At 43.7% G+C, this 26,841-nt stretch overlaps 1 protein-coding gene across 1 annotated transcript in view; it reads left to right on the top strand.

Annotated features, from left to right (window-relative positions):
- Positions 1–905: 905 nt before the first annotated feature.
- The window catches only part of TTK (TTK protein kinase), a 76,347-nt gene continuing 50,411 nt past the window's right edge, over positions 906–26,841 (top strand). The window contains exon 1 of the mRNA XM_048495491.1: positions 906–1,079. The gene's annotated coding sequence lies outside the window, so the exon portion shown is untranslated. The remainder of the gene's footprint in view (positions 1,080–26,841) is intronic.

Here is a 26,841-nt window from a genome sequence, read left to right as displayed (position 1 = left end):
TCTGGCTCATGGAAGTTCATGCCATAAGAAATATGCTAGTCATTAAGGTGCCCAAGACTTTTCTGTTGTTTTGGCTGAAGCTGTCTAGTATGACTCGAATTTGTCATGCTCAGCAGATGACTACCTGCATGTCTTTAATTTATCTACTTCATCTTTTATGGACTTTAAAACTGCTTGTTTGTGTCTCTTCCTCCCTCTCTTATTCTGTCACGGAATTGATGTTCACATAAAATTCCCAGGTGGTTTCCCATCCAGTCACTGGCAGTACTCAGACTGTTTTTGTTTCAGCAAAGTGACTCCATCTGTGTTACCTATTTAACTTATTCTTCCTCAAAGGAACATAGTTCTCTCTGTCCCCACATAACAATCTTGTGAGGTATATTAGCCTGAGAGAAAATGACCTGTGAGTACAAGATGTTTTCACCCTCTGAAATAATCTTTTTTTCCCTCACGGCTGACACTACACTTCTGATGCCACACCTTTCCTCCGAGGCTCACAATAGGTCTGCAAGACCCACCACCCCAACGCTGCATGGCAACCAAGCCTGTGAAAGAAATAACGCCGGCTTGCACAAAATGCAAGTGCAAACAACCCAACCCACCGCTGCAGCAAACAACGTTCAGAAGCAGAACCGAAAGACGGGGACGGAGAACCGCCAGGACTGAGTGGTCTTTGCCTCGCCCGCGCGAGCGTGCGGATAGCGAGAAAAGTTCCGAAAAGCCTTGAAGGCGGAAGCGGGATTTTCTTCGTACGCTTCCTAAAGGCTCCTCGACGGCCGCTGCACCGAAAAGAGTGGCCTGCCTACCTGTCAGTCATTCCCTCTAATGCCACTAAGAATGGTCCGCAGGTTGTGGGAGTTGACAAAACGGACCAATCAAAAGACAGCTTGTTTACTGGTGGCGAAATTCAAACACGAAGCTGCGGAGGGTGGGGATAGCGAGTTCCTGTCCCTCCTTCTTTTCGCGTTATCTTTTCCCGGGTCTCTCGGGGCGGTCCTGGAGCAAAACCGCCTCTCTTCCTTATCGTTTCCGCGCGTGGCCTCCCACGGAACGGTGCTGGCGGGAACTGAAGCGCCCTGGTGAGTGAGCTCCCATTTTTTCATCATTTGGCCGCTTCTGGAGGAGGCTTTGTTCATTTGTTTTGTGCATGGCTTTGTTCCTCCCGCCAGCCAGATTGCACAATGGCTGGCAAAGAGTGTTACAGGCACAGCAGTGCTTAGCTCGGATAGTGTCCAGGATGTACCTAATGAGGAATATGTAGATAATTGAATTTGTCCTGTGCTGACCCAGGTGCTGTGCAGCCAGGGAGGAGGAGTACAGGCATGGTGCTTGGATGCATGCCAAACAGGGTACACAGACCAATCAACTGTAAGCCAGACTTCGGTGTGTTGTTGGTTGATGGTGCTTGGATTCCCTTGCTCTGGGTGGTGTTTGGAAGAAGGAGGAGTATGCATTCTGCAGTCCAGAATTACACAGTATACAGTTTGTTCAGTAGAGCCTGAAGATGGTATGGCTGGCAGACAGGAAAATGGGAATGGCATCCCCTAGTTTGGTTGGTGCCTGGTTTGGGTTATGGCCTGAGTCCTACCAGCAAGGAGAAACATGATGACTGGCTTCTCCTCCTGCACGTCTAGGCCCGGTGCAGGTGATGAGGAGCATGCTGGCAACCTAAGCATCCATTTCCTCCAGGGGAACTGACCGGTGCAGTGTGGGGGTAACCCTAGCTACTGTGCTTCTCTTCACAGCACTCCCAATGATTCCATGCCCTGAATGTTATAGTGAGAACAAACATGAAATAACTAGTTTATATTGTTTGGACCTTTGCAGCAACTGGTTGGGTGCTGTGTAAAACAATATGGATTAAAAGGACCACTGGTTCCTTTTAAATGTAAATGTTATGAAGGACAGGATACAGAGACTAAGGTCTTCCCCTAATGCTGGGATTTGCACTGGGATTTGAAGGTTGGCTGATAGTTAATAGAGCTCTGTTCTATGAATCTATCTAATCACTCTTTATAGCCATTTACATTAGTGGTTATCATTATATCCATGGGCAGTTGAGTAAAAAACTTTCCTTTTGTATGTTGTGAACCTTTTCCCACCCATTTCATTGACTGTCACCAAGTACTAGTATTATGAGAGAGGAAGAACAAGCTCTTTCCATCTGCTTTCTCTACTTCATTCATAATTTCATAAACGATCATGTCTCCCATTAGCCATCTTTTTTAGCTCCAAAAGTCCCGGACTCTGGACTTTTCTGATCATCTTGGTTGCCCTCTTTTGTACTTTTTCCAGCTCTGCAATATCCTTTGTGAGATATGGTGACTAGAACTGCGTCCAGTATTCCAAATGAGGCTGTACCATAGCTCCATACAAAGGCATCATAATATTGGCCATTTACTTTCAGTCCCTTTCTGAATAATTCCTATTTCCCAGCCTAATCAAATTTACAGGTGTGGGGGAAAGTAAAATGGAGAACTGAACAACAACAAAAGGGGGCAACCAGGCCAGAGAGCTTTTCCACAGATGACGTGGACTTTATTGCAATTCACTTTATTGCAATTATTGACAGTGTATGGGATTCCTGATTTTGCATTACATTTTGGTGTTACCATACAAAAATCATAATTATTCTTAGCTTTTAAAATTATTTTTGTAGCATGATGATGTCATAATGTGCTACATATCTGTCTTTTATGATAGTCTGTGAACAATGACATGGATTTGATATATGATGTGACAGTGAGTTTGGAGGATCTCTATTCAAAAAAACCTTAAAGTGATCCATGAAGATTTGAGTTGTGACATTGTTAGGCATTCATGATGTATCTTTGTGGCATAGTTCATTGATGATATTGTATGTGATTTTTGGTGGATTTCTGTACAAATTAATGTACAAATACCCATGAGGATCCATAACTCAGATCTGTGTTTCTTACCCAAGATAGTGTTATGTAGTTCCAGATTTTTTTTTTTGCAATCAGAAGGCATATAGTGTGCTATTTGATGGTGATTTTGGAAGACTGCATAGAAGTCATGTTGCACCCTGATGGTGCCACAAAATAACGTATCCATGTTTATTGTGGTTCATTCCACAATCTGAGGTGATATCAACAGAAAAGTGGGTTATGTGTGTTTCATTTTACAGTCATTGTTTGCATTAAGAAACATATAATTTAATGTGTTTCCATGGGCGAGCAGCAATATAGTGGTTTTGTGTTTTCAGTATAAGAATCATGTTAATTCAGGAGGATTAGTTTAAAATAATCAAGATCCAAGTTTTACCAGCCCCTCTCCCCGCCCCTTTTCACGGACTGGCAGTCGGATAAGGTTTCCTAGTGAACCATTGCTTTCAAATTCCATGATCTGATCTAGAACACAAAAAGTTGTTTTCCTTGGTTGCCTAAACATAAGTGACAGCATTTTAACTATCTCTCCCCCTCCCCGAACTGTCACCTCCTCTCTACACTGCCTGCCCGGTTTGAATTCAAATCATTTTAATAGCTCAGTCGGAATCATTCGAAGGTGACACGTTCACGTTTTTATCCCTCAAGGTTAATTGCTGCAACGAATTTAGTAATAGTCTGGTTCAACAGCGAGTGTCTGTCAGAATTTAAATAAACCGCCTGCTTAAGATACGAAAACCTTGCATAATACAGTGTTACCTCCTCAAACCGTGTTCTCTGAATTTGCTAATAACGCTATAGTAAGTACTTGGCAATAGTCCCTTTTTCATGCAGCTAAAGCACGTGATTCAGGCAAAAATCTGCAAGGCTGCGCTTCTGATAACCTCCTTTTAATAGCAAAAGTAGCAAGTACAGTAGCTCACGGTTGCCACCCAAAGCTAATCGTCAGCTTGCATCCTCAGCCCCGTCGTCGCTCCTAACAGCCCGCACCCCCGCGAGCCCCTCTCACGTCCCGAGGGGGAAGGCAGCGCGAGGATGCCTTAATCTCCAGCGTCCTTGGGACTTCTAGTTACTAGCGCTTGAATTGAAGGGCGAGAAATCAGGCGATGTGCTTTTTCTCCCTTTTTGATCTCCTTCCAGAAAACACCAGAGAAAGGAAACTAAAAAAGCGATATTTTGTATTCGTTTTTACTTTATGTATACAATAACAGTGGGGGCGTACCTAGGCGTAAGAAACCAGGCGATGCGTAATGCAGACCGTGGCGGGGGTTTCCCGAGAGGAGGCGGTCCCTTTGACTCGCGCCACAATTCAAGTAAAGACAGGCGGAGATATAGCCCGGGGTCCTCGGGCAGAGGCGGGAAAAGGGTTTGGAGAGGCAACCTCATTTTGAATCCTGTGCTGTCAGAACACAACGGAGAAATGTTGGTTCAGCCACAACTCTTTATCCTGGGCATCCTGGTTTGATAGTTTATTGTTTGTGCAGTCCGCAGTTTGCAGCAAATGACTATAAGGACGAGTGTCTTTTCAGTAGTTCCTCAAACATAGTTTATTTGCTGGCATCTGCCTTTTCTAGAGCTTGCATGGGGGAGGGATGTCAAATAATTTTTAAAATAATTTAATTTAATAATTTTTAAAATTAAAATTTTCAAATAAATTTTAATCTCCTATCAGCCTCATGACAAAGGAATCCTGATGCGGTTTGTGGTTTAGGAAGCATTTGAACCACACTTCTGCACATTGAAACAATATTGTTGCAATATTGTTGCTGCCTTGGGGCTCTGTGCTTTATATTGTTATTTATATCGTGGAATGTAGTATTGTTTTTTGCTTGTGAATTCAGTATTAATAACTGCAGATTTAAAAAAAAATATTTCAAATAGTTTGCTAATGGCCCTATTTGCTATTGGGTGCTATGACGAATAATTGCTATAGGGTTAATAGTTGAGCTCATTGCTTTTTTAAAGTAAATATTACTCAGCACCTGCCTGAGAGGAAAAGGTAGACTGCATGTTGCTTCTCGGAGCTACAAAATGTCCTTATCTTGGTACTGGCTTCCTTATAACTTTTTGCCCATTGTTCACACTCTGTTTTCCATCAGAAGTCCAAAAGAGATTACAATGATATTGAATGTTATAAGTATTTAAGTGATAATTGCACTATAATTGCACTGTTGAGTATCATCAATAACTCCCTTGAGCAAGGAGTTTTCCCAGATGGGTTGAAGGAGGCAGTGGTCCACCCACTCTTAAAAAGACCATCATTAGATCCTAGGGATCTGGCCAATTACCGCCCCTTTTCGAATCTGTCGTTTCTGGGGAAGGTAATTGAGAGAGTGGTGCTGGAGCAGCTTCAAGGCTTCCTGGATGACACATCGGCTTTCGACCCCTTCCAGTCCGGCTTCCGTGCTGGGCATGGGACGGAGACTGTTCTCGTCGCCGTCACAGATACACTCCGTATGCAGCTTGACCAAGGCGGATCGGCGCTGCTGGTATTGTTAGATCTTACCGCAGCGTTTGATGTGGTCGACCATGACCTTTTGACCCACCGCCTGGCTGCCTCTGGAGTGCGGGGCACCGTCCTTCAGTGGATTGCCTCGTTTCTCCGGGGGCGGACTCAGCAAGTGAGGTGCAGGGATGAGGCCTCCCGGAAGTGCCCGCTTGATTGCGGTGTACCCCAGGGGGCATTATTATCCCCGCTGTTGTTTAACATCTACATGCGACCCCTTGCTCAGCTGGTACGGAGTTTGGGCTGTCTTGTCATCAGTATGCAGATGACACTCAGCTCATTCTGCTGATGGAGGGGGGAACAGCCACCGCCTCTGCAGCTCTACAGCATTGTTTGGAAGCGATTGCTGGTTGGATTCGCGACAGAGTAGGTTAAAACTGAATCCATCGAAGACGGAGATCCTCTGGCTGGGCCGTGAGGGGGAGAGGGGATGTTTCAGCCGCCGGTGTGGGAGGGGGGGTCACATTGGCACCGACCCTCCGTCACGCAACCTGGGGGTCCACCTGGATTGATCTCTATCAATGGAGATCCAGGTGGCCCATATAACCCGGGTTGCTTTCTTCCACCTTCGCCAGGCCGGCGGCTGGCCCCTTTCTCTCCCAGACGATCTGGCCACAGTGATCCATGCAGCGGTCATCTCCAGACTAGACTATTGTAACTTCGCTCTACGCGGGCCTCCCCTTGCGTCTGATTCGGAGGTTAAAACTGGTCCAAAATGTAGCTGCGCGTCTGCTTACAGGCAGTGCCACCTGGGATCATATCCAGCCTGTGCTGCGCCAGCTGCATTGGCTCCCAGTAGAGTTCGAATCATCTTCAAGGTGTTGGTGCTGACCTTTAAGGCCTTACGCGGCCTGGGACCTTCGGTATCTTCGGGACTGCATCGCCCCACATGTCCCTATCGGCCTCTTACCGCTCTGCGGAGGCCAATCTACTGGTGGTCCCTGGCCCCTCGATGATCTGACTGGCCTCCACACGGGCCAGGGCTTTTACAGCTCTGGCCCCAGCCTGGTGGAACACTCTCCCACCAGCTGTCCGGGCCCTGCGGGACCTTACTGAATTCCGCAGGGCCTGTAAGACGGAGTTGTTCCGCCAGGCCTTTGGAGGATCCAGCCGTTGATGGTGCCCCATGGCCTTTACATCAGTGCCTTTGCCATCTGGGGTTTGCTGATCTTCCCCCTGAAAGAGGGTTTGGAAATGGATCTGTCGGACGCCATTGCATGTTAGTTTTAATCTTTCTACTAGTTTTTATTTTACTGCTGCTTTTAATGGTTTTAGTTATTTTACTTGTATACGTGCATTTTTATCTGTATATGTGCATTGTATTGTACACCGCCCAGAGCCCTACGGGGATGGGGCGGTATAATAAATCGAAATAAATAAATAAATAAATAAATAAATAAATAAATCCCCTCCCCCCAGTAACAAGCTATCTATCAACCTGTTTCTAGAGTCATTTTGGCCTTACAGTCCACTCCTGAATCTATGTCGATTTATTCCAGAATAAATTAACTGAAGTCAATTCCCTGAAACTGAAGTGACCTCATAGGACTGAACTATAAGGCTTGCAATCCTATCCATTTAAATAAGTTCCATTTAATTCAGTGGGAGTAAGTTCTGTGTCATTGTACACAAGATTAGAGGGGGGATTGGGTTTTGTTTTTTTACTATCAGACCACAGCTGACTCATGGCAACCCCATAAGTTTTTAAAGGCAAGAGATGTTCCAAGGTCCGTGGTGACGAACCTTTGGCACTCCAGATGTTATGGACTACAATTCCCATCAGCCCCTACCAGCATGGCCAATTGTCCATGCTGGCAGGGACTGATGGGAATTGTAGTCCATAACATCTGGAGTGCCAAAGGTTCGCCATCACTGTCAAGGTGCTTTGCCATTGTCTGCTTTCATGTCATGACCCTGGGATTATTTGGAAGTCTCTTGTCCAAATACTAGCCAGGGCCGAGGCTGAGAGTGTATGACTGGTCCAAGGTCACACAGCAAGCTTCTATGGTGTGTGTGGATTTGATTTGGGGTGTCCCAGGTCATAGTTTCTACTTGTAATGAAAATATCTTAGAACTGAGTGTTTATAGAGCTAAGGCACCTAAGCAAAATAGCTTGTGTATGATATATATTAGATTTACTGTGATAATAGAGACAGTTCTTTTGCTGTTCACCAGTCATTAGGGAGGCAGAGAAGAAGAAGAGTTTGGGTTTATATCCCCCCTTTGTCTCTTGCAAGGAGACTCAAAGGGGCTTACAATCTCCTTTCCCCTCACAACAAACACACTGTGAGGTGGGTGGGGCTGAGAGAGCTCAGAAGAACTGTGACTAGCCCAAGGTTATCCAGCTGGCGTGTGTTGGAGTGCACAGGCTAATCTGAATTCCCTGGATAAGCCTCTACAGCTCAAGCGGCAGAGCGGGGAATCAAACCCGGTTCCTCCAGATTAGAGTACACCTGCTCTTAACCACTACGCCACTGCTGAAAAGAGGTGAAGGAAAGTCATGTAACTTTAACGTCAAAGGAGCAGTGTTTCTTTTGTTGGCTTGATTCTTCTTGGAAGAAAGAAGTGTGGGTAGTCTGTTATTGGCCCCACTACATTGTCTATTTGCTTTGGTAGCACATCTTCCAAATTCCCCCCTGAATTAACAAGACAGCAGGAGAGTGAATTCCTCACTCTTATTTTCCTGGACAGAATATATGTACCTGCATTGTTGCTTGGCAAAGAAACTATCTCTCTTTGTAGACTAGAGCCTGGCATTGGTTAAGAAGAGAGGGACCAATGGCCTGGTGGCAGAGCATCTGCCGGGCATGCACAAGGTCCCAGGTTCAGGTCCAGGTAAAGGTATCTGGCCACAAGGGATATGAAAGACCTCCATATAAAACTCTGGAGAGCCATGGTCATTCTGAGTAGACAATACTGACTTTAATAGATCAATGGTCAGATTCAGTATGAGGTAGTGTCATGTGCAGAATTCCACAGATTATTAGTATAAAACAAGAGATGGTAGAACCATGGCTGTCATGAAGCATTACCACCTGGAGGCAAACGGTCATCTGAAGAAATAAAAGTTTCCATTTGACCAACTGAAAAGGTGACAAGGATGGACAGATCACAAGTTTCAAATACAGAGGACTTTGTTCTGGCTGGTTTAAAAAGACCTGCCGTGGTTATGCGTTTCAGTATTTTAAACAATGGAGATTTGAGCCAGCCCCTAGCCCAGTGGTGGCGAACCTATGGCACTCCAGATGTTAATGGACTACAAATCCCATCAGCCCCTGCCAGCACGGCCAATTGGCCATGCTGGCAGGGGCTGATGGGAATTGTAGTCCATGAACATCTGGAGTGCCATAGGTTTGCCACCACAGCCCTAGCCCATTTCTTCTTCTTTGCAACTGTTAGGGATAACAGCAGAATATGCACTGCTGTCTCTTAGAATATGAGATCCAGGCTCTACCAGCTAAGCCACATATTGGCCATGCATAGGGTTTGGGAACTCTGTTTCTTGCCCCGTCTCCCTGCCCCAAGTATGCACTTGCCTCTTCAGTGGTAGGATAGGCAGGTTGTCCCGATAGATTAAAGCTGCCTTTGAAGGATTATGAACCAGTAATTTTTAAAAAATCTGTGGATGAAAAAAATTGGATGGAGAGAGAAAAATGGAAATATACGCAATACTTACTACTTGTGAGTTTTAATGTTATTTTACTGCTTTGTATTTTTTCATCATTATGTAAGTGGGAACCTGCAAGAAACTTGCAGGAGTGGCTATCCCATATCACCTTTGCTTCCTTCCCTCTCACCCTACTTCTCTGAGGCCCATTTTGCATGGAACACTTACCTCGAACCTATACTCTGTGCAGTTGGCTTGTAGTGGGCTGTCCTCTCATTTCTCTGTTTACATGCCCGGAGGCTGCCCAGTGCCTTGCAGTTGCTTGGAAGTCTCAAAGGGACCTCTGGTTCTCTCCAGGTTATCTAATTCCGGCCATCAACAACCTTAAAAGCACAGTATTGATATTCTCTCCCTTCTCCTCCACACAGACATGCGCGCACACACACACTCTCTCTTTATTTCTGCTGTCATGGCAAGAGAAGAGAAAGACTTGTTTTAAAACAGTGTCATCAGGGAGGGCAGAAACAGCGTGTGGGAGGTGGATGGAACCAAAAAAATGCCTGTATGTGCTGTTTATTAAAAAAACTCCCTCTGTTTTGTATCTAAAAATCAATCTCTTGATCGCTCAATACGTTCTCTTTAGAGAAGGAGGAGGGATCCAGCAGCATGGTGGAGATGAGAAAGGCTCCAGGGCACGTGGCAGCTGAGGCTGTGTTGTGCTGAGGCTGTGCTGGTGGAGGAGAGACTGAACACAGGTGTTAGACAGAGATGGGGAGATCCCCCCCCCCATACATATGAAGATCTCTCAATCTCTTGATCACAGCACTTAGGGAAGCAGGAAGGATCTGACAGTGAGGGGGGACGAGGGGGAAGGCGTGCAAAGAAATAGGAGGGAGTAAGAAGGCTGGTCATGGCGGAGAGAAGATGTCCAAGGGCAAAGCTGTGTCCGTTGGCAAATCTCCCTGCTCTGGCGAAGCACAAATTAAAATTGTGCTAGAAATAGTCTTGCTTACCACAGACAGAATGAAAAGTGAACTTGGGGCTTGAGGAAATATGTCTGTACAAGAAGTCTTGCTGTGACGGATATTCGCCTCCACCACACACCAAACACACTTTCTCCCTGCTGCTACCCCTTTTCTTCCTTTCTCTTCTGCATGCTTGTCATTTTCTCTCTCTTTCTGCCCCCATCACCCTCCTGGCCTCCCTAGACCCTATGACTTTTGCAGCCTGTTTCATGGCTATGACAGCTACCACCAGATGCACTCTGGCTATGGGCCGGCAAAGAGTCCTTCACTCCAAATCAACAGTAACTGCCTACTCTTTCCAAGATAGCAGCTTGTTTGGGGACACCCTTGGCAGAATACTGATGGAGACCAAAGACAAGAAAAATTCCATGCCAAGAATTCTATGGATAGATGCAGGAGACCTTTCTCGCAAACTTCCTCTCATTGCTACCACATGCTTCTGTAATATAGTCCTGACCAGAGGAGAGCACAATGAAGAAAAGAAGAAGAGTTGGATTTATATCCCCCCTTTCTTTCCTATAGGAGAATCAAAGGGGCTTACAAACTCATTTCCCTTCCCCCTTCACAACAAACATACTGTGAGGTAGGTGGGGCTGAGAGAGCTCAGAAGAACTGTGACTAGCTCAAGGTCACCCAGCTGGCATGTGTAAGAGTGCCCAGGCTAATCTGAATTCCCCAGATAAGCCTCCACAGCTCAGGCGACAGAGCGGGGAATCAAACCTGGTTCCTCCAGATTAGAGTACACCTGCTCTTAACCACTACACCATTGCTGCTCCTGGGCCAAATAGCAGAGACTTTTTTCACAGAGCTTTGAGCTTTAACAATTATTCCCAATCCTAATGATCCAACAAGACCAATTGGTCCCTCAGACAAGGAAAACAGTAATTATAGGACTGTGCTGGTGGAGGGAAGACTATAAACTATTCCAGGGTCAGTGGCCACAGTCTCAACCAGATAATCCAGTACAACAGATCATTCAATTCAGTTATGCCATAGACTTTTCTAGTCTTCCCCCAAACCAATTTTGTAGCTCTCCCAGATCTCTCAAAAATAAAAAATGGGAACTTTATCTACCAAAGAACATCGGTTGATGATAAGAGCCATAGAACCAGTTCCTCTCTGTGAGATAAAATCAAGAGTCTACTTTATCTTTTTCACAGTTCCCAAGAAAAATGGGAATTGGAGAGCCATTCTAGATCTGAAATATATCAACAGGTCTGTGACTCCAAAACACTTCCATATGGACTTTACATTGGGTCGCCAAAGCTTCACTAGGAGCATTTATGACTTCCATTGATCTCACTAAAGCATACCTACAGATCCTGATCTATGTGGGCCATCATAGGTTTCTCAGATTTTCCTACCAAAATTTTCCAACCCCATCTTGGGAATCCAAACACTGCAATCCAAGATCATCCTTGTTGGCCCCAGGGACAGGTCCAGGTGTTAGGAGGACCTGCCTTATCCTGTCAGGATCCTTGCTCTCAGTGGCCTGCCAAGGCTGCCCAAAATGCCTCCTCCACTGCCACCCCTGGCAGGGTTCAAGGCAGCCCCTCAATGATGGAAACCCCCTCATTACAATCAGAACCTGAGAGTTCTCAGAGGAGGAACCCATATCTGCTGAGCAATCCTCATGCCTGTTCAGTGCAGACAACTACCAGTCTTTATTACCGAAAGCTATCTTGGCTTTAGACCTCACAGAAACTCAGGGGAGCATCCTTCAGGAAATAAATCCAGAACTCAGGGGAACAAGGAGTTTCAACTTTGATATTCATCAGATGCTACAAACATAACTCCTTCTCCTTGGCTGATTCTGCCTTTGGACATAGAGTGTTGCAGACTGTGGTAGATCATAGTTAATTCCCACCTGAACTCCTTTGTGAGAATGGAATCTGGAATACTCGCTGTGAGGGTTCTTTCTACTCTGAAGTTAAGAGGGCATCTTGCCCCCCCCCTTCCAAAAAGACAGAAACATAGAAAGGAAAGGAAAGAGAAACATCCATGAAAAGCAAAATCCCGAGTCTGATCAACCTTGCATGCTTAAGTGATAGAGGGAAGATGCTTGATTGCTTCAGCCCTTCCTTAATCCTGCTCATATCATTCCTGTGGTTATCACTTGTTCTGTTTCTAACAATGGTTTATTTGTTCTGGTGGATGTTATATTTCTGTTCTGTTCCTTCCTGTCCTTGGATTCATTAGCTTGTGAAGTAACCAAACAGAGCTGAGATGACTTCTACTCGGGAAAGAGGAAGTTGGTAGAGTTGGTCCTGCCTCTCTGACCAGTTGGACTGTGCTCTTTGGTATTTTTCACTTGAAGACATACCTGCTCGTTGAACTAGAAACTTCCTGCATTTCTGAGTTGTGCTATGGGAGAAGACATAGTACATAAATTTGTGTCTGAAATCTGCACTTGAGTGTTTGTAATGCGAATTTGAAAGGCATGCACACAAGTTTCTGAATGAGAAACTGCTGCTTTGGAGAGAGAAACTTTGGGGAGGTGTCATTTGAGCTCCAAAAAAGAACTTGCTTGTTAGTAACCTTTTGCAAGTCTGTATTTGTGCAAGATGCTGGCATAATTAGAATGTGAGGGAGTGGTTTGATTTTTATTTTTTTAAAAAAATATCCGGTTTAATCAGTGGAACATGCTAAATCAAATCCTTGATTGCCACTGGGAAACACATTTCTGGTATTGTGACTGCAAATGACAAGTCTTCCCCTCGCCCCCACAAGAGTAAGAATTTGGGTTTGTGTATGGGTGGTGATGTAAGTTGTATGTTTCTTAATGTTCCTTAATTCTTCTTATATGAAAGTGTGGGAAATCCCTGTCAAAGGCAAGTCTGTTACCAGTTATGCATAATCTTGTTTCTTTGGGATTAATTTTAAAGGATTATTTTAAGACCTTTCCTTTACATTGTGGAGGATCTTGTGGTCTGTAGGTATATTTACATTTGTGTTGCAAAGCGATTCTCCCTAGCACCAATGCCTTCCTTCAAGTTTATTCCATGTGAAGTTGCAGTGCAAATGGAGTTTTTAATAAAATTATTCTAGTTTTGTGTTCTGTAGCTTTAACTGAATACAGTTTGGTTCTTTCTGGGCCAACATGTTAGGCTCCTTTGCCCTGTAGAAACTTCTTTCAACATCAAACATTATTTCTGAGTTAAATCCCACAGTTTAAATTTTGTGTCTTATGAGCCTTAGTGATTATCCAAAACAGACCTGACGAGTTTGTGATCCACTGAATTTTGCTAATCAGAGTCTTGGAAAGCATCTGGTGATTGTACTTTGTGTGTGTGTGGTGCTTTTTGTTTAGTAAGATGCAATTAGCTTAGCTAGTTACAAATTCTCAGGCGACGGCCTATATTTCATTTAACAGTCTTTCTTATTTATTTATTTATTTATTTATTTATTTATTTATTTATTTATTTATTTATTTATTTATTTATTTATTTATTTATTTGATTTGGTAAACCACCCTACCCCCAAAGGGCTCATTGTACTTACTATGAAAGTACCTTAAGGTCAAACAGGGCAAGATGCCAGAAAATTTATGATAAGATCTTCATCACACTTTCTATTGCTAAATAGCAACATGGAAGAAGAGATTCTTAATTCTTTCCCTTACATTATTTTTCCTGACTTCAAATCTACCCCTTTTCTGTTTGTCTTATTGGGTGAAATGTGTGGAATGTAGTTTCATGGAGCCATTTCAGACTGAGAGAACATTGTGCAAGCTAACCCTATGGTATGATTTGACCCCTTCCCTACATTCTGCTTGTGAGCAATTAAAAATATGCTGGATAGCTAATTGCAGATCGACTGGCAAATCTCTTATTTTCACACTTATGTCATGGTCTTTTTGTAGTGATGGCCATGAGAGATAACTGTCCTGTGTGTGTATGGCCACATCTACCACAACAAGTAAGATGAAACATTGCGCCAGAGAGCATACTTTTCAGAATATGGCAATATAATTTGATCTGAGATAATTTACAAATGTCAGACTTTTAGGCATCTGATCTTTATTACCCATTTCCCTGAAAATAAGACATACCCCGAAAATAAGCCCTAGCATGATTTTTCGGGATTTTTGGAGGATGCTTGAAATATAAGCCCTACTCCAAAAATAAGCCCTGGTTACAGATTCCTCGTGCAGCTGATCTGGTTGGGGGGGGGGGAGGGCAAAATCATGGGGAAAAAATAAGACATTCCCTGAAAATAAGCCCTAACTCATCTTTTGGAACAAAAATTAATATAAGACCCTGTCTTATTTTCGGGTAAACACTGTCATAAAATATTCAACTTACTGAACATGTAGCTTCTTCTAAATTTATCTCTGTCCATCATTCTACGCAGTGCCAAACTTGTTTCACAGGTAAGTTTGTGGGGATCCTTGACCACAGTAAATTTAGTCTACTGCAGCATAGGCAATAATGTGGCTTTTCTGGAAAAATGCCTAAAATTTTTACTAGAAAACGTTTGGAACTTTTTCCAATTCCCTAACAAGGGTGTGATTTGATGTAGCATGTGTACTAAATTCAAGTCAAAATAAACAATTTTGTAAAATGTCTCAAGCTAATTTTAAGTCCGCTATTATCCATTACTTGAACTGAAATATTTGATTAGGGTCGATAAAACAGTCTTGTATTCTAATAGCCAACTGTATTCCCCTGTGCCAATACTTACATCTGTGGATTGGGGCTATTCTGATTGTAAGCAGGTTTTTCCACAAACTTTGGGGACTACTCCCAGCTTGCAAAATAAATTAATGAATAAATTAATGAATAAATAAATAAAAATATACAGTGGTACCTCAGTTATCGTTGACTTCGGTTTTAGTTGGTTTTGGTTTTCTTCGACTTTTTCTGGGCAAAATTTGTCTTGGTTTTTGTCGATTGCCTCAGTTTTTGTCCTCAAACACAGAAAAAATTCGCCCAGAAAAAGTCCATGAAAACTGAAACCGACGAAAAGTCCACGAAAACTGAAACTGGCTGGGGTTTGAGGAAGCCCAGCAGGGAGGCAGAGGGAGCTCCTTATTTGGGCAGTAACACCCCTTCATGTCACTGCCCAAATAAGGAGCTCCCTCGACCTCTCTGCTGGCTGGGGTTTGAGGAAGCCCAGCGAGGAGGCAGAGGGAGCTCCTTATTTGGGCAGTGACTCTCCCTGATGTCACTGCCCAAATAAGGAGCTCCCTCTGCCTCCCTGCTGGGGTTTGAGGAAGCCAATTAATCTGTTGGAGGCACTTTTTGGAGTGCCTCCAATGGATTAATTGGATTTACATTGATTACTATGGGAAATGGTGCCTCGGTTTTCGTTGATTCCTTTCGGACGAATTATCGACGAAAACTGAGGGACTACTGTATAGTGAAACTTGAAAAAAATGGTGTGGAAGTTTAATTCCACCCCCTTCTCCGGGAGAAGGGTTATCTGCACTTGTGCAAATAATGCACTTACACTGGCTTGGCAGAGGAGAGAGAAATCAAGTGAATTCACAATTTTAAAATTTAGATTATTTGTATGTTCTTGTGTCATCCCCCTCCCTCAGTTTGCATGTACTGATTGTGGATAATCATCTGAAAAATACTCTTTACAACTTAATATTTTATTGGTAATGGCATCCACTCCTCATCAGTGTTGTGTACTAATTAATCCTTAGAAAATCACAGTAATAAAAACTTTGTGGAACTGCATGTCTGAATATAAGAAGTGATTGATTGACTCCGCTAATGCAAGAATAAGCAATATTCCCTCGAAGAATTTTAAACCGTAGATTAAAACACAAGTAGCTTTTCCCAAATTATATTGAAATTATATGGAAATCTACTATGGATTTTTCTAGTAGGAGTCATGTTTATGTCATAACATTATTATGTCATAACATAATTATGACTTGGCTGGGGTTTGGGGATTCCCAATGTCTCAGCGTCTTTCTACTTCCTGAAACTTTATATGTCTGATAATGCAGACCCGTGCCACAGATCCACAGAACATTTTTTGTGCTCAGTCATTAATAATTGATGGCCTTGGAAAGTAACTGAATAATGCAAAGCCATGAGAGAAATGAACATACATGAATATAGTTGGATTCCCTTTCTTTCTATAACAGCATTTCTAAACCTGTGACTCTTAAGCTACGATTTGCCATGTATGCAACATTAAAACCTAATACATCCCAAATCACAAATCAGCACTTAGGATGGAAGACCGGCTGTACAGACAAGGCAATTTTTATATAGATTTATTTATGAATAACACTTGAAATACACATCTCAGCCATACATTCAATGAGATTTTTGTGCTTGATGGTCACCAGTCAACTAACTAAAGTTAGATTTGATGTCCTATTTTTTGCATAGTGCTTCTTTTCAGTGGAAGATAAATCTGGGATTTTGTCCTCAGGATGGAGTAAGCAGTATAAAGAAATTTTACCTTGCTGGATATCAGCAGGAAAAAGTTGTCCCTTAAAACCTCAAGTACCTATATGTGTCCACCAGGATTTATAGGTCCCCCTGAGAGGGACCATACATTCCTAATTAAGAATCACAGCACAAAAGATGAAAAGCAAGATGTGTGAGCACAGACTGTCTAAATCTGAAGAATTGGTGCATAAGTAGCATTATCAATAACTAATAAATAAAATCCTATACTCCTGTAATAATAGAAATGTACCACGTTTGTCATTATTGCAAATAAACTTTTCACTGTTTTTAAATGCTGTGGTTTACATCTGATCTTATTTCTTAGCGTGGTAGTCTTGAGCCATTAGGTGAGGCATTACTGTTACTCGAACAGGTTTTTTTTTCAAGCTCTGTAATATGGAGACACCTAACCCCAAAAGGCCAGGTCTTTTAGGCCTTTAATATGTTCTCTTAAAAAGTGAAGATGCTCAGGTATGTTGTGAATGAAGCAATACCTCTAGCTCTTCCTCAGACACTCCCTTTTATATAAACTAGAAAAGCTGATAGGCACCCGCCCTTAAGGATGTGTCTGCCTATGATTCACAGACACTCCTTGTATAAAATGCAGCACCAGCTACCTTAAAGCTTAGCTTCACAAACTCTGTTCTTTACTTGCATTAAAGAGCTAAGCTGCGCTTGGCCTAATTTGTCCCCAAAACTGTATCCATACCTGGGATGCCTTTTCCCAGGAAACACATTTTTACCTTGAAAGCCCAGCTTCTTGACATAGGTTTTTCTTTCAATTAGTTCATCTATATGTAAAGCGAGTTGAGTTATTAAGACATTTGATGAGCAAGCTCTGCATTAGAATATTAGCAGAAGTCAAAGAAGGATCAAAGTATAGTGCGTTACAGAATCTGTTTCTTAAGTATTAATGGATGGGTTCAAAGGATATAAATGCATTCTAAAGTTTGACACTGCCTTAATGCATAACCTTTTCAGGTTCATCGGTTCATTTTAAAAAATATTTTTCATTCTGTGTCCTCTGCCATACATGGTAGCTAAACAGTAAAAGTGAATCCACACTGTTAAAATTAACAAGTATGTATAGTTGTGTAAATGTGATAGCAGTGCAAATAATGCATCGCAAATATGAAATAAAATTCCCTTGTCCTGATGCGCTTTTTGGTAAATCTCCTAAAAAACCAGAGTCAATTTGCTAAACATTTCTAGGAGAATATTTGCATAATGCTCTCATTTTCTAGACAGTTTTCAATTATATGTATCACAGAAGTCCAACCAGGCTATCCACAGGTGGTATCAAACTCTTGTTCTTTTTGGAGTTACCAGCTCCAAAATAGAACCTCCCACTGTTATATCATTCAGATTAATCTTCAGGTTTTGTCCTTTATCTGTTCTGCTGTTGACTCCAGACGCTTGTTACTGTTATTCACTGCCTCACTTGCTTCATTAGAAAAGTAGAACACAAATACTACAAGATGAACTACAGGAGGCAGGTTAAGAGTTCCTTTAGGGCAGTGGTTCTCAAACCTTTTCAGGCTGCTGCTCCCCTTGACTCCCAGGCCACATCTCTAGTGCCCTTTCCACACATACGAACACACTCTTTCTTGGTATTAGGTTTTCTGCAAATTCAAAACAACGGTGAGGAGAGTGCTACTGCTTTTCCTTTAAAAAAATATTGTCTTGCAAAGCAAACACAATGGGGCACTTTGCTTTGGTTTCTCACCCCCCCCCCTCTGCTCCAGACTACACAATGAGGAGAGTACTGCCGCTTTTCCTTTTAAAAAAACCTTGCCTTGCAAAGCGTGGTGATACAGCTGTTTGTCTTGACTCCTCACCCCACCCCTGCTACACAATGAGGTGGGTGCTGCTGCTTTTCTTAAAAAAATATCTTGCCTTGCAGAGTAGCCAGCCCACCTGCCCACCTTAACCCTGCAGCTGTCCTTGGCTTGGCCACTCCCTCCCACTCCCTCAGTCACAAACACAGACATACATGGGCCTACTTACACCCTCCTACACAGGTTGAACAGTGAGGAGAGTTCCACTTTCCCTTTAAAAAATATTGCCTTGCAAAGCAGCCGCAACGAGGCTCTTTACCTTTTGGTTTGATTTGAAATTTAATTTATATGCCGCCCTCCCCACAGGGCTCAGGGCGGTGTACAACACAATAATAAACAGCAATAAATTAATACATGTATTATTACTTGGCTCAACCTCTCTCCCCACCCCTGGGCTACACAGTTAGGAAAGTGCAGCTACTTTTCCTTTAAAACTCACCAATCACCACATGACAAGGATGGAAGGGCAAGATCTTTGCCATGCTACTTGGCTCTGGAATCCCTGCCCCCTACCACCTAAAATCTCGGCCACCCCCCTAAATTCCTTACTGCCTCAATTTTTCCACTGCCACCACGGGGCGGTACCACCACTTTGGGAATCCCTACTTTAAGGTGATAGCTTCCGGAACTAAGGAAGAGGGCTCATACTCTTTTTTTGAGAGGTCAGTACATTGTATGCTCCACCTAGTTAAGCAGGATTTGGATACCTACTTTGGAGGATTCCCTAAAGGAGACAAAATCTGTACTGTAGGAAACAATGTTGTAAAATCTTTAATTGACACTGGAAATCTCTAAACTCTGTATTCCCAAGGACTGCTTGATTTTTTAGAGAGTGGAGTAGTGGACCTATTCACAGGTGGACTGATATTATAAAGGATAATCAGAAGTAAGGGTTTCCTGCTATAGAAATGCAGATATGACTGTTTTCTAATGTATATGCATTTAGATATTTCATATAGATGTATGTATGTATACAATCAAACGGAGATAGAACTTTGTATATGCATATAAGCTTTTGAAAACAACTTTTTAAACAATGAAACTGTAATGAAATATTTTACTATAGTTTTATTAAGATTTAGGAGGGCTACCAGGTAAAACTGCTTCAGGGGATTAATTTAGTTATGAGGTTGGCGGCCCATGTGAACTTTTATGGTATAGTTGGGCATGAGTAAACTGAGGAGACCATGATATCAATTCCCCAACAGTTTAAACCCTAAGAGTCATTTACCAGCTCCTGATGAATAGTAGTACTTCCACATACCACTAGGTACGTACCATGTGTGTGTAATCATGGTGAGCCTCTCCTATCTCATGGGATTGGCATGAGAATGAAATGGAGAACAGTACACTGCTTTGGGTTCCCACTGCGGGCAAAGACAGGATATACATGAAGTAAAAAAATATATAGTGCACTGTAAATAATCATATTGTCATGCTAATCTAATAGTGAAACTATTTTAAGACACAGATTGACATGGTTTTTGGGTGAAGATTTCAAATCTACCACCAAATCAATTGTCAAAAGCAATTTACTGTCCCACCTTAATTAAATTGTGAAATGTTTCAGGGAGGGTAATACCGCTATTTAATTTGTTCATAAATATTTTGGAATTGACAGTGGCCAGTGTAGTAATCAAGTTTGCAGAGAATATTAAATTATTCAGAAAAGCAAACAGATTTCTCTGAGTTAGTGGATGTGGCAAATTATATTCAATGTGCACATTGGAACAAGAAGTCCTGATTTTAAATATATGCTGATGGAGTCTCAAGTAGCTGAGAATGAGATTGAAATATCTTCGAGTTGTAGTGGAAAACTCTATAAAAATGTCCAACCAGTGTGCAATAGTGGTGATAAGGGCAAACTCCATGGTAGGAATTATTAGGTCAATTACTCTTAGCCTAACCTATCTCACAGGGTTGTTGTAACATAAAATAAAGGAGAAGAGAACAATGCAAGTCACTTTATGTGTTAATTATTACTCCCATCTCCAAGTTGAACATTCAGTAGTTAACACAGGCATGTGTAGAAGAAGCTGTATATATACAGCATAGCGGTCCAGAAGAAAACAGTTTGCTAATGACCACTGTACGAGTAAATTGATTTAATCAGTGTCCCTGCATTCTTTCAGGAGATGTTGCATGGCATAAGACTGTAGGGTAGGCTTCAAAACTTGGTTGGGAAAGAAGGAGATATTGGTGTGACTAGCACTTAACCAGTGCATTAATTATTGACATGGAAGATCTCCAGGTTACACCAACCGATAAATCACTTCCTCCAGCCAAGAAATTATTTCCTAATATCAGGTAGGTAGGGGTGTGTGATTACTGTTTTCTCATGTGAAAGGTTCTGTAAGGTTCTGTAATTTAAACCTTTCTGAGCTTTGTGCATTTATAAATCTTCAGACCTAATTCCAGATTTGAGTAGGCGAGCAGGAGTCTGGCAGTGGTTGCTATTTTGTGACTAAAATACATTCTTTGTATGGTCAGAAGGCTTGCATTCCTTTGTACAGGCAACTTTATGGAAAGGTAGCTTGCAATTAATGATTGAAACCAAGACTTCGTTTTTCTATTCATTCCCTCTTCCCGTGGCCCCACCCTGCTTCTGAGACAAATTTCCCATTCTGAGCATCCCTGTCATGCATAATTTTTTTACAAGTACCTCTTGCATATATGTGAAGCTGGTGAAGAACTTCTCACTAATACGGACAGTTTCAAAATGCTGAGAAATTATTTTCTCCCTGAAATTTAGTCTATTTGTTCATTCAAAAATCATAGGGCTGAATAGATTTTGTAAATAAGCTTCAGTCAGTCTCCCATTCATTAACCCACACATGTACCATTCCTACTCTTCCTACAAACTAATCTACCCACATAATCCAAATGATAACAGGCTCCAAGCAGAGAACAAGAGCTTACAATACATTCCATGTTATAACTACAGTTAAATAAAACAGTCCTGTGTGCCTGAATGCTTAAAACAGTCTGCTATGGGAAGAAGCACCAAAGTGCACTCACTTCACAGTGAACCGAGTTTGGCTAGAATGGCTACTTGGTTAATTGTGGTGTTATATTTTGTTTTAACTGTGGCTAATATTGAAGACTTTAATTTTTAAAAGTTACAAGCTTTCCCATCAAAATATTTGTTAATTAAGAATTGTCTATTTTTAACCCAGCTATAGAATCTTTCCGGTTGGTTAAGGAGTGGAATGTGCAGAGAGAAATGTGGCAAGTCTTCAGGTGGCCTTATGCTCTTTCAACAAATGGGACTGATGCAACTTCTGTTCACATCTTGATATGTCATAAGAAGATTGCTAACTGACTATTGTTACAGCGACCTGGCATTTGCTCGTGCTATTGTGTCATGTCCGCAGAAAAGTCGTTTGACTGGCTGACTGGGAACATGCACAATGTTGCACTTTTTTAAAGTTAGGGAAAGGGCAAATTGTAGTTTTTTACCTCTGAAGAGAATTAACCTTCTACTCATTTAAAAACACAATTTTATTTATTTATTCGCTGCTTTTTCACCTTGCAGAAGTCAAGGTGACTTACAATGTACATAGATGAAGATGAAGGGAATGCGGTGGACATAGCATACCTTGATTTTAGTAAAGCTTTTGACAAGGTGCTCCATGATATTCTTTCAAGTAAACTAGTTAAATGTGGAATAGACAATGCTACTATTAGATGGATTTGTAATCGGTTGACTGACCGAACTCAGAGGGCGCTCATCAATGACTCATCTTCATCCTGGAGAGAAGTGACTAGTTGGGTGCCACAGGGTTCTGTCCTGGGCCCAGTGCTATTCAATATTTTTTATTAACAACTTGGATGATGGAATAGAGGGCATGCTAATCAAACTTGCAGATGACACCAAAATAGGAGGGGTAGCTAATACCACATAGGACAGGGTCAGAATTCAAAGTAACCTGGACAGATTAGAGAGCTGGGCCAAAACAAACAAAATGAATTTTAACGGAGATAAATGTAAGATACTACATTTAGGCAAAAAAAAAATGACATGCACAGATATAGAATGGGTGATACCTGGCTTGGCAACACTACATGCAAAAGGGATCTTGGGAGACTTAGTAGACCACAAATTGAACATGAGTCAGCAGTGTGATGCTGCAGCCAAGAAAGCCAATGTAATTCTGGGCTGTATCGAAAGGAGTACACTGTCTAGATCGAGGGATGTAATTGTACCTCTCTATTCTGCATTGGTTAGACCCTCATCTGGAATATTGTGTGCAGTTCTAGGCACCACAATTCAAGAAGGATATTTACAAACTGCAACGGGTCCAGAGGAAAGCAACCAAAACGGTAAAAGATCTGGAATCCATGCCCTTCGAGGAGAGACAGGGAGCTGGGTGTGTTTAGTTTGGTGAAGAGAAGGTTAAGAGGTGACATGATAGCCATATTTAGATATTTGAAGGGATGTCACATTGGTGAGACAAACTTGTTTTCTGCTGCTCTAGAGGCTAGGACCAGGAGTAATGGGTTCAAGGTGAAGGAAAAGAGATTCTACCTAAACATCAGGAAAAAACTTCCTGTCAGTAAGGGCTGTTTGACAGTGGAATGCACTATCTCGGTGTACAGTGGAGTCTCCTTCTTTGGATGTTTTTGAACAGAGGCTGGATGGCCATCTGTCAGGAGTGCTCTTATTATGTGTTCCTGCATTGCAGGGGATTGGACTTGATGGCCCTTGGGGTCTCTTCTAACTCTATGGTTCTAAAACAATAATAAAAACACATGAAAGACCACCATTTAAAATATCAGCTTCAACTGCCAATAAATAAAATCAAAATTAGTCAAATAAATCTGTCTGCAACTGCCTCCTGGGAGGCCAGGCTCCTTTCCCCATAAATGTGGAGCTGCTGCTGAAAAAGTCCTCTCTTGTGTGCTCACCAGATAAGCTTCTTTGATTCGTGGGGCAGTTAGGGGGAGCCTCTTCCTGTGATTTTAATTTTTGGACAGGAATTTATGGGAGAAAAGGGTTGTTCAGACTGTGTAGAGCTTTAAAAGACAAAACACTTTGAATTCATATCAGGAGTGGATCAGTAACCAGTGTAATTGTTGTGGTATTGGGATCACTTGTTCCTTGTAGTTGTCCCTGAGTAGCTGTCTATTCTCAGCATTCTGTACTAGCTGCAGCCTCTGCAAACTTTTCAATGACAGCCCCAAGCAAAATGCATTACTATAGACCAATCTAGGTGTAATGAAGGCATGGATCATCATGGTTAGATCTGACTGAACCAGGAATGGGTGCAGATGATGCACCAGCCGCAGCTGGAAAAAGCATGGGTTCTCTTGGAGGTGGAGACCTTCTCGGTGGGTGATTTCCACCCCCTCTCAGGGAGGCAGGTCCAAAAAACGTCACTTCCTGTTCAGGCTAGGACTCACTCTACTTTCCCAGTTCTATTTCCTGCCTGAACAGGGAGGCACGGATCCTGCGGACTCCTCAGCCTTTACTAATTTCTATTCTCCTTTTCTTCTTTGACTTATTCTTAGAACCTATCTTTTCTTCTCTATCCCTTTTCCTGTGCCCTTGTGCAAGGAGGCTTGGGGATTTTCTTTAATTCCCTTGCTTCTCCTTTTCCCGCCTTTTTTCCCCTCACTCCGCCTGACAAAATGGCGGATCAAGAATTCTCTCCCCCCAGGGAGACCTTTCACGGGGGGGTCGCAGAAGGCACCAGAGCCTCAGCGAAGAAGAATCCCCCCGACAACAGCAAACGCGCCTCCCGCGGCGCCGCTTCTATCGCGCCCAGCATTTCTCTTTCGGAGGCGGCGGTGGAGGCGGCCAGCCGCAGCGCGTCCTGGTCCGGCAAAAAGCGCGCCAACGCCGACTCCAGACAAAGCGAACCTCCGTCCAAACAGGGAAAGACGACGCCGGGACAGGCACCATCCCACACCTCCTCAGGAGGAGGTCAGGCATCGGAGGCTTCTCTTCAGCCCCAACGCGAAAGCAGCATTGGCGCCAGATCGTCTGTCCCTTCATCCCGCAGGCAAGAGCGCTCCGGTGGAAGGGAGGGGGGCTCCTCAGACGGGGAAAGACAGTTGTCCCGCACTGCCCCCTCCAGGGACTGACAGACTTGGCCTCCAAACGAGCTTCCCTCCATCTTTCAGAAGGCTCTTGAGGACCATATAGAGGCTTATTTAAGAGGCAGGGGATCCAGGGCTACTGGCACTCCACCTCCCTCCAACGCACCCGCTCTTAATTCCCTGAGCCATGGGCAAGCTAGGGGCTATCCTAGATCCCCGGTGCGCGTGCTCCTTCCCCCCTCAGAAGGGGGAGAGGGCCTCCACGGCATAGGCCCTGATCCTGGCACACTGGAGCGCCTTTCTGACACAGAGGAAGTCATGGAGACCCCCTCAGACCAGTCTTACAAATGTTTTAACCCTGAAGATCTCCAATTCCTGATCGCCAAGACGGTGGCAGCTTTAGAACTCCAAGAAGTGGAAACAAACCAACCTTCCACTTCTGCCACCACTACCAATATCAAGGGCTGCCCCAAGGGCAGTAAAACGTTCTTCCCTCAGGATGAACCCTCTAAATCCATCCCCTTACAGAATATTTCAGGATGAACCCTCTAAATCCATCCCCTTCCAGAATATTTCATAAAAAAGATCAGGAAAGAGTGGGAGACTCCCGCCTCCAACAAGCATCTGTTAGCTAACGCCCGCAAGCTATATTCAGTCCCAGAATTCGTAGAGGACCTCCTTAAAGTACCACTGGTAGATGCTCCTGTAGTGGCCATCCAATCCGCAGGACTGGTATCCAAGGACGGAGAGGGCAACCTTAAGGACCCTCTAGATAAAAGGTCTGAGGCAGCCCTCAGACGTTCCCATGAATCATTGGCCCTGGCCATGAAGGCCATAGCCCCTGCTTCCACAGTTTCAAGAGCCATCCTGGTATGGCTGGGGCGCATCATGGAACTCCTCCCCCCCGAGGTCCGGGGGGTCCGTGATGGTCTGGAAAGGGTCAGAATCGTGGCATCATTCATCGCCGACGCCACCCTGGACGCACTGACCTTATCATCTCGATCCATGGCTGCCAATGTGGTAGCTAGGCGAAACGCCTGGCTCAGAACCTGGCAAGCAGACAACCAATCCAAATCTATTGTCGCCGCCTATTCCTTCCAAGGGGGTAGACTATTCGGTAAGGAGCTGGATGACATCTTAGTAGAGTCAAAGGACCATAAAAAGTCCATGCCCAGATATGTGCGTCCAAGTGGCTCCACCTCGTGGCCTAAAAATAATTTTCGGTCTCAAAAATTCTTTCAACGTCCACACAAGGATAATCGAAATCCTTCCTGGCCAAACAGGGGCTCCTTTCGTAGGAGAGGCAACTTCAGAGCTCAAAACAAGTTCGATAAGAACCCCAGACCAGAGCCCGCTCCTAGATCCTGACTCCGATGTCACTCCAGTGGGTGCTCGCCTTCTCAACTTTCGGGCTCAGTGGAGAGGAGACCACGTCGACGCATGGTCTTGGGAAGTGGTGACACTCGGGTACTATAGAATTCCTCCAGCTACCTCCCTCCAACTTCCTCCAATCTCCAATCAGCTCCAGACCAGAGAAGGCAAGCAGAACCCTTGCAGCGGTCAAACACCTCCTAACCATACAGGCCATAGAACCAGTTCCATCCTGGCAGAAAGGATCAGGTCACTATTCACATTTCTTTACGGTCCCCAAGAAAAACGGGGACTGGCGGGCCATTCTCAACCTACGCACAGTGAACCAATTCATCCATCTAAAAAAGTTCAAAATGGAATCCCTCAGGTCCATCACGGAAGCATTGCGACCAGGAGACTTCCTCACCTCGCTGGACCTCACTGAGGCCTACCTTCACGTCCCCATTCGCCCAGCTCATCGCAGGTTCCTCCGATTCTGCCTAGGGGACCAACACTTCCAGTTCCGAGCGTTGCCGTTCGGGCTAGCCACAGCACCGAGAGTTTTCTCAAAGCTACTATTGGGACCCATAACTCTACTGCGTCAACAGGGAATACACATACACCCTTATTTGGACGACATTCTGATTCGATCCAAGTCGTCGCAGACAGCCCTTCTAGACCTGAATCTGACCATTCAGGTCCTCCAGGACCACAGCTTCCTCATCAACCGAGAGAAGAGCCATCTACATCCAACTCAACAGTTGGTACACCTGGGGGCACGCATAGACACAATTCGAAACTCCCTCTTTGTGCCAGAGGACAAAATTGCCAAGATCATACACCTGGTGACAACGATCATCAAGTCCAGGGTCGCATCACTCCTGTTCCTCTCCAAAGTTCTCGGGGTCATGACAGCTACCTTCGACATGATCCAGTGGAGCAGATTCCACTCCAGGAGCCTTCAACTTCATCTGCGCCCGTATCAATGGGACATTCTTCAGAAACAGGACAGGTCCGTTCACATTCCCCGGTCCCTCAAGACAGACTTCCGTTGGTGGACAGTCAGAACCCATCTGTCGCAGGGCAAAATCTATACCAGCAAGACCCTGATCCAGATATTCACGGATGCCAGCCTCCAGGGCTGGGGAGCG

The sequence above is a fragment of the Sphaerodactylus townsendi genome, linkage group LG01, assembly GCF_021028975.2.
Source record: "Sphaerodactylus townsendi isolate TG3544 linkage group LG01, MPM_Stown_v2.3, whole genome shotgun sequence".
Lineage (NCBI taxonomy): Eukaryota > Metazoa > Chordata > Lepidosauria > Squamata > Sphaerodactylidae > Sphaerodactylus > Sphaerodactylus townsendi.
This window is presented reverse-complemented; position numbering and strand designations above follow the sequence as displayed.